Below are 8,934 nucleotides of genomic sequence, written 5' to 3'. Positions count from 1 at the left end.
CAAAGCGCTATATCCGGATAATAGGGTGTGCTTGCATATACATCTGTATGTAATTCCCTCGCTTGTGTTCAATGATGTAAACCACTTTTGATGTCAGGAATATTGAGAAAAACACTGCGTATCCCCAGGCCTACAGTAGGGAAAAGGCTCGGCTCCTTCCAGGGTGAGGCTTTGCTGCAGGCCTAGTGATTGATGAAGGTGTCACCCACCTACCAAACTGTCCTCTCCATTTCATGTGCAGGCAGAAAGGGTTTCATGTGCAAAATCTGTCAGGATATTTCAAATCCTACTGTTTGCCTTTGTTTTCCAGGTGATGAATGTTTGTATGAAAGCTTTCCTGAGCTTCCTTTGGAGGAAGTGCCAGAAGCTGATGGAGAGGCTGTTAATGTCCAGTGTCCAACATCCGCCAACATTCAAGAGCCGTCTTCTCCAGCAACCTCCAGCGAAGCTTTCACGCCAAAGGAGAGCTCTCCTTACAAGGCTCCAATATACATTCCTGATGACATTCCCATTCCTTCAGAGTTTGAGCTCCGAGAATCCAACATTCCTGGAGCAGGATTAGGGATATGGACCAAAAGGAAGATTGAAGCAGGGGAAAAGTTTGGCCCTTTTGTAGGAGAGCAGCGGCCACACCTTAAAGATCCCAGTTATGGTTGGGAGGTAAGACACTTTACATTCTTTCAGTCTGTTGAACACTCTTGCGTGTCTATAAACACAGAAATATTTGTAGAATTTGAGTCCTATCCTGCGGCAGCCAGGGGATATTTGTGGACGTGAAACTGCTTTGTGGCCTTCCGGGGCTTTCTGAATGGAAACAAGTGTAAATTAAAAAAAAGAAAAAAAGGCAGGAATTATTGTTGCTGAAGAGCATGCATGAAATGTGCCTGGGTGGATGTTGGCAGATGATGCCTGTTTTCGGAAAGGAAAGGAAGAAGTTGTGGTGTTGGAACATTGCTGTACCATTTTTAGTCTGTTCTTGTGCAGTCCTGCAGTATGTCTGTGGGTGAGGGATTTGCAAACGACATTGCACTATCTATTTGAAAAGAAACTGGGTGCTGCTTTCAAGGTTGTGCATCGCCACTTTCTGTCGACAGTGGTTAGAATAGCCCTAAAATCTAGCACTGTGTGGCTAAAATTGCTCTTGCAGAACCTTGTGCTACTCTGGGACTTTGAAAGCTGGGGGTTGGATCCTGGTTCCATTTAACTTAATGAGAATTTTGCCATTCATTCAGTGAAAGTATGTTTTGATGCTGGTGTCAAACCTAGCACACATGGGGACGATGTGGCTCATGTTACTTCTGCAGATGCTCTGAGAAATGTTGCTTTTCTTGAAGGAGCTCAAGGCCTCCTTTGGTGAGTACAGCAGTTGCCTCTTGCTTTCCCTGCCTTCAGGGGCAATGTGTTTCCTTGCTGTGATATCACCATGGAGCTGGCTGAGTTGCAGGTCCATGGCCAGGTCAGGGCTTTAGACTTCAAGCGGTGCCCGTTGCCAGTTGTGTTGTGGTGTAACAAACGTTCTTGCATGGTTTTATTCATAGTTTTAACAATGTGCTGTAGAAACAGAGTGCAATCTTTGCTTTCCATCTGTATGTTTCCTTTCGTTTCTGATAAGGGGAGTAGTGCAGAGTTTGCACGGCTCTCCAGGGGCACGACTGACCTTTGGAGAGTGGGGAGGTTCATTTTCCCAGGAAAAAAGGAGTTTCGCTATGGAGCAGAGCCTTGCAGATATGGTGGAAAATAGAGGTTTGATTTGCTCTTAACTGTCCATAAATACTCAGTGAGTTCATCCCAAATTTTCCACCCAGTTGTTTAAACTCTGGTGAGACCCGTGACAATATGACAGAATAGTGTCAGGAGAAATTATAGACTTGGCAGCACTCTATCAAGTTAACAGACCCTGATGCAATATAATTGCTGGTGAGAAATCTTTATTATTTGAAAAAGGCACCAGGAAGCCATAAAATCTGACTTTTAACCACACCACAATTAAGCTCAGATATTGATAACAGAAATGGGATTAAAACTGCCGAGACATGGCTGTACTTGCAGGGTTAACATATACCAAAATTAGAGCATTTTTAGGGTATTCCTCAGGTGGTATAGTGCAGGATAGCCCCACTAATATTGAGGGAAACCCATCTTGATTTTCACACCCTTAGATGTTGATAATATACTGCAATATTAGAGACTAGTTTTCCTGCCTAAAATATTTAGGATTTGGGGGTCTACAAAATCTGCACAAGAAATGCATATCTTGATAGTGCTGGAAGCCCAGCTGGCAGACTGAATCCCTTTCAAGCTGCAGGACTCATGCCATTTGAACAGTGTTATGTATTTGGGACAGCTGGGGAGAAGCTATTGAAAACTGTTGGAGCAAAATCACACAAAATCAACAGTCAAGTCCCTCTGCAATTTGGCCACTCATCTAGAAGTGCTCTGCACAGTGCTCAAGGGAGCTTGAAACAGAATATTTTTCCAACAAGTGGATTAAGTACATTTATTGTAATTGAAGGGAGACAAAGAAATGCTGGTTACCAGAGTTTACATAATGAGTAAAATAGCACGTAGTGAAGGTTAAGGCTAAAGGACAGATGTGAGGGACCTGGTAGTGCTGGAGAAGGCCTTGCCAGTGCCCAGCCCAGGTGTTCACATCACGCTGCTCTGGAAACCACCACTACCTTGGGACCTATGCCTTGGGATAAAAAAGGCAGAAAGAAGCTGTTACTGGTGTATGGGGTTCAGGCAGTGTCGAAGGAAGCATGGGATGGTGAGGGAAGGGTATCATTTATTGAGGTTTAGGTACAGTCTTGAGAAGACGAGCTTTTGTGGTGTCAAGTTTTCTGCCTGAATGGGCACTTTTGTGAAAGAGGGCGTTTCTCCTGCCAGGTGCCAGTAAGTCAGTTAACAAATGGGGAATTCGGTCTGCAGTTGCTGATATCAAGGTGAATTTTCATTATTATAGTTTAAATGGAGGAGCATGGAGCCAAAGTTTCTATATGGTACTGACTGTGGATTTAAATGACTTTGTAGTATGAGAGGTTTTAAAATCTTTTTTTCCACGATGATGTTTGCATGCTGAGTAAATTGCACTGATGTAGCTGCTGTCAAGATATTATTTTATGTTTGACTATATCTAATTCCTAGAATAGTTCCTGGTGCTATAGATGTCAGCTATGTCTGGTGGCTTCAAAAGTTGAGATCCCTCAACCTGCTCGAACTGCTCGCTGGTCTCACAGGCCAAAGAAAGCATTTTCCTGTGTCCTGGCTTACTTGTTTCTTCACCTCACAAGTGCATCGCTCAGAAAAATACATAGCGGGGTTGCAACATTGCTAACATTTGTGTATTTATTTAATTATCTTGAATAGACTCCCCTGCAACTATAGTGAGGATGACTAAGTGATTGGAAAATCAATCTTTCCATTTTACCTGCATTTTTCTGAGTTTAAGGTGAAACACTGAACGTAAAATGGTGTTTGAGTTTCAAAGATGATGAAGGAAGAATCTTTGTTCGAGAAAATAATTAGCATAAACATATTAAAATATTTTTTGAAGGAAAGCTGAGCATCTTCCTTAGCTGTTTGCTAATGCTGCATATGTTACTGGTTTTGCTATGAAAGATTTCCTCCTTTTTTGCAATTGTTTAGGATTGCTAGGTAACCTGGAGTCTTAAACTAGAAAATTTCAACCCAAAACCCTACATGCACATTGCAGGGAAGACTTTAGCTACACACAAATTTGGACTGTAGCAATGTTTTTGGAAAGGACATTTTTGTAACAGGCTATGCTAAATTCCCTTGCAAAAGATTGTTGTAGTTTTGGGTATTTCCAGCTGTGGGATACTCTTACTTTCAGTCTTTGTGACTGATGTCTATCTGAGTTGATACTAGGATTAGCCTGTAGCGGTGGGGAGAGAAGTGGAAGCTGGAGTAAATGCTGCTGTTAGCTTTTGCAGCCAGGCAGTTTGATGATGCAGAAAAATTTGCTGCAGAAGGCTGAGGAATTTCCTGGGATCTGTTCCTATGTTCTCCTATAGCAAGACTCCCTGTGGCATCGACACAGAATTTTGTCAGAGCAAGTACAACAAAACAATGTCTATTGTGTCCATTTATATACTTCAGCCATAAACCACACTCTGGGACAAAGAGAATTTGTTGTGATATAGTTGTGCTTGGGCCATGATTAGAGTGCTGTAGACCAGTTTAAATGAAAAGCCATAAATTTGAATTTTATCTCATTTTGTGGGTCTAGAGCTGAGCATTATCTAATCAGGTATTGGTTAGCTAAAGTACAAATCGAACAGGGGGTCACCGGACAAGGGGAAAGGTCGAGCTTTTTTGCAGTTTGTCACCGAGGTTTTAGTATTTGCCGGCAGCCTGAATATCCGAGGGGGTCGGGAGGCTGTTGCTCAGTGGTTGTTTGAAAAGGGAAAATTGACTGCTTCTTAATCAACAAAGAAAACAAGCTTTTAAGGGATGGCAGTAATTTTTTTTTTAAACAAAAGCAAGGGAACACAAATTTAGTGATTTCATCATGGTTCATGCCCTGCTATGAAAAACAACTGGGACAGTATTTCAAAGAAAGCCTTTGAATAGGTCACCAAAGCATATGCACCTATCTTCGACCAGCTTCTTCCGGAGTACGTAGAATATTCAAATTCAGGTCTTTTACTGCTATAGCAAACCCAGTCTCATTCATAGGTGCAGTTTCTTCACAGTTTTTTTTTTTTATCTTGAACTTTTATTTCTTTGCCAGGAAGGTAAAAACAGGAGCAATCAACTTTAATAAATCAAACTTGTCACAGAAGGAAAAAAGTATTTTAGAGCTTTATAAAGCAGCATATAATCTGTTTACAGAGCAGAGTATATTTTCCTGTCATGACTGTGAGGTTGAAATACATAGATTTGGTAGAGTATGCTTGAGTTGATGCTATTACTCCTAAATGGAAATTAGGAGGCTGTTTGCCTATTTGTTTACCTCTCCTCTAACATTTTTGATGTGCATCTTTGGGGAAAACTGAACAACTTCTTACAGTTGTTTTGGAGTAAAGGCTTCCCACTGATCTATAGGGACTGGAATAGTTGCAATTTTAAGTTTCAATTCTGAACTCTTTGGCTTTCTTTTGGCATTTTTAAAATTTAAATTTAGGTTTAATTGAGATTCTGCATTCTAGGTATACCATCTGTCTTTATGAAAATTAAACAATAAGTTACAAAATGTAAGGTATAGGCTTTTAGAGTTGGAATCTAATGTATTTGCTCCCCAATCCAGCTTGTAATGCCTAAACCAATAGCTTGGTTTTCTTGCTTTTAGCATCCAAAAAGTTCCACTGTAATCAACGTGTAAATAACTACTGGCTGATTCTGCTCTATGTATTGATATTATGCTCCATTTTTGGGTCCTCCTTTGGAAAACCTTTGTCAGAATGCTGAAAGCAGCATCTGTTGGGTTTTTTTGTTTGTTTTTTTTAATAAAGACAGAACAAAAAGTGGCATCTTTTAAATAACTGGGCATGGGATTCACACATCTTAAAACTTGTGTTACGCTATTCTTATTAACGCCAGTGCTGAGGGAGATAACTCCCTCGTGGTCAGTGAAATCACACTGGGAGAGAGCAGTAGATTGTCTTTTGCAAGAAGGAAAAAATGAAAGGAACAAAAACTTCATCACTTCTGAATATTTTTCTTTGGGATATGGAGTTTATCCTAGAGTTAAATAAAAACTTAATTTTCTGCTGTTGTCTGACACTTTTCACACTGCACTGACTTACAGACCAAACCTTGACCTTTTCTTGAATTGTCTTTGAGAGCATTAACTTGCAAAGCAAATCCACACTGGACCAGGTGGTTGGAAAGTGGGGAGGTTCCTTGCCTACATTTTCTCTTTGTGTATGGATTTCAGCATAAGGACTCCAGGAACCTTTGCAAAATTATTATTGAAGCAAAACCAGGAATAGGAATGTGGATTATTCTGTTATTTGAAATGAAAAAGGAGAAATTTGTTTTATAGTGGGGGGGGGGGGGTGGGGGGGGATGCTTTTTGATCAATATAAGACCAACCCAGTTTTGCAGATAGTGTGTTCTCCCGCAGGTCAACAGACCATCCGCTTCTGGCAGCTGCAGGTGGGGGTGACATCCCTACCTTTTCTTCAATACATAGGTGATGTTTTATCCCATTTGGAGCTCTGCTTTGCAAGGCATAGAGCACTCTGGCTGAGATCCAATAAAGCACTTAGACACGGGCTTATCATCAACAGGATTACCCAGGTGTTTGAGTTAAGCATGTGCTTAGCTGTTCTGTTAAGCTCTCTGTTAGGGACAGAGTGTTCAGTGCCACATAGGATGGAGTTCATACCATATATCTTGCCTGGAGTGAGTATGCACGAGGGTGCTTAAGACAGCCCCTCGAAAGTTACGTGCAAAAAAGACATTACTTACGGTGTTGCTAATGCTACCAGTCTGAATTCTTCTGTTGTTTGCATCTGTGTCTTGTGGTGAGGCTGTGACTAAGTCAGATGCTACCGCAGCAATAGGAGTCCTGTAGCAAGATGGGCAGATGCTTCATGAGCAAAGTGTTGCTCTAAGAGGCAATGTCAGTTGTATACCCCAAGGTATACAAGGTAGACTTGTCATTCACTTTGAATTAAATATATTTGACAGCAACAGGGTGCTGTTGGTCCTTTGGGTTGTTTTGTGCAGATGGAAGAGTATTAGGACATGGAGACAACACACAGAGTAGTCCACTGTTGTCTTTCTCTACTGTTCCTTACTTCCATTCTTCAACTCTCCTAATTCTTTGATTAACACGATTAAGCAAAGTCTCACATTGTGAGGTCAATACGATGTAATGCCTTGGTTTTTTGGACAAAGACCACAGCCTTCCCCTGCTCAGGCAAAGCTGCTGCTCACTGGAAGGAGAGTAGGAACAAGATCTGCACAGCTCCCTCTTTGGCTCTACAACGGCGCTATTCCCAGAAAATGTTCAAAACCGTATCACACAAGGTAGCTGAGAGGCTTCAGTGGCTGCCAGAAGGGGGTTGTCACTTGCCCCTGTCCTGAGCTGGCTCTGGAACCAGGGCTGCTGCTCATGGCGCTGATAAGTCACTGAGCCAACCCAAAGCCAACGTGGCAACAACATGAGGAAGAGGTTTTCGGCTGGCACAGGGAGGCTGAGCGTGTGCTGGCGTGGTACGGCTATGAAATCTCACATAAAAAAGGTGAGGCAGCACCTTTGTCTCAATTAAACCTGAAATGGTTTGTGTAGAGTTGACTGTTTCTCCACCCACAGTAGATGCTCCACTATGTCCTTGACCTTGGGGGCAGGAAATCACCCATTTCATGGCACGGTCTAAGGCCACAGAAACCTCTCTGTAGTTCTGCATACATATTCCCCACAAAGCCACTGAGGTTTTAATTTAATCAGGAGGAGCATTAACTCCTGAGGAAAGCAGAGTGAAACCATAAGGGGCAAGTGGACTTAGAAGTAGGAGAGGGAGAAGGAAGTTTTGTTGCCTTCTTCAGAGCAGAACTGGGGGGATGTTTCAGGAATTTGTATTCCTATGCAAAACATGATGGTTATTATTTACCTAAATGTAATCCGGATAGATTTTCTTTCAGTTCAGTAGCAGTTTGTCCAAGCAGGTGATAGCACTAAATAAGCTGAGAGAAAAGCTGACATTGAAGTAGATCTGTGAGATTATCAAAATATGAAGAAAAATCGTTGTGAGATATGCCAGATGTCCCTTTAAAAGACAAAAGCTGTAAACTGAATTTAGCCATTAAGAAAGACAACATCAGAAAGAAAAATAAAAAAGACAGAACTGAAGAGAATAATAATTGCATCTAATAGAACTGACAAACAATCATAATTCTTCCCATTAAATAAATATGTTATAAAAAATTTATTATGAAATGCCACATTATGCAAGCCAGGATTCAAAGATGAGTTCTTTGCATTAAGTACAGTAGATGCCATTAAGGAAAACAGTCAATATGTCACTAAGCCACGGCCTGTAAAATTAAATTGATTTGGTAAATGTAAGTAAGATAGATCTGTTTGCTTTCATCATCAATTTTGAGTGGGTGAACAGGTGATGTCACCAACCTGGGAGCGATAAAGATGCAGGACCATCTGGAAAGCTTTGTGATGGATGGGCAACTGCTTTTGGATAGTGACAGTGCTGTGGTACTTTGTCACTTGGGATGCAGTACTTAATAACTTTTCAATACCATCATAATAAATTTCACTGCCTTATTAATATAGAAATGGTGAGTTATTACTGTGATGGCTATTGTAAATAACAAGAGATGCAGCTGTCAAAAGCTGATTGTTTGGGCATGTTTCTTTAAGCAACACAGTTGACTTGGGATAATCAACGTATGTCTATACCAGCAGAGTTTATTGCTCTTGTCAAAAGAAAAAGCTGCATTATTCAAAAATTATATGAAGTCCATAATAAACAAGTTTAATATATTATCAGACTTTTCCTATAAGTTTCCTAACACAGAACAATAAATCACTTTTAATAATGCCTTTCCGTGTACAATAATATCCTTATGCTGTAATAATGTCCTTTCCTAACTATTCACCAAACAGAGAACTTCTGAAAAAACAGAAAGGTATCTCTCACTCGTCAGAACACTTACAAAATTAAATCTCCCTATTTCATTAAGAGGCTACTTTTGATATAAAGCCGATGGACTCTAGCTGTGTCTTTCTTTTTTATTTTAATTGAACAGATGTAGTTAAAAGTAATCTATGACAAAGACATACAGACAAAATTATAACCATGTGTCCCTAAATACTGGCAGGAAAGAGCATCTGTGGGTGTTTTATGAAAGCCCAGGACTGCTCCGTGACATTGCTGCTAATGTCATCGGTCTGAGGACTGGAGAGAAACAAAATGTGTAGATAGTTGTTAGCAGAAGATGAATTGC

General features: G+C 40.8%; 1 protein-coding gene across 4 annotated transcripts in view; it reads left to right on the top strand.

Moving 5' to 3' along the window:
* Positions 1–318: 318 nt before the first annotated feature.
* MECOM (MDS1 and EVI1 complex locus) overlaps positions 319–8,934 on the top strand; it is a 193,792-nt gene continuing 185,176 nt past the window's right edge. For all 4 annotated transcript variants that reach the window (XM_075716656.1, XM_075716655.1, XM_075716657.1 and 1 more), the window contains exon 1: positions 319–660. The gene's annotated coding sequence lies outside the window, so the exon portion shown is untranslated. The remainder of the gene's footprint in view (positions 661–8,934) is intronic.

Source organism: Pelecanus crispus, chromosome 9 (assembly GCF_030463565.1).
Source record: "Pelecanus crispus isolate bPelCri1 chromosome 9, bPelCri1.pri, whole genome shotgun sequence".
Classification (NCBI taxonomy): domain Eukaryota; kingdom Metazoa; phylum Chordata; class Aves; order Pelecaniformes; family Pelecanidae; genus Pelecanus; species Pelecanus crispus.
This window is presented reverse-complemented; position numbering and strand designations above follow the sequence as displayed.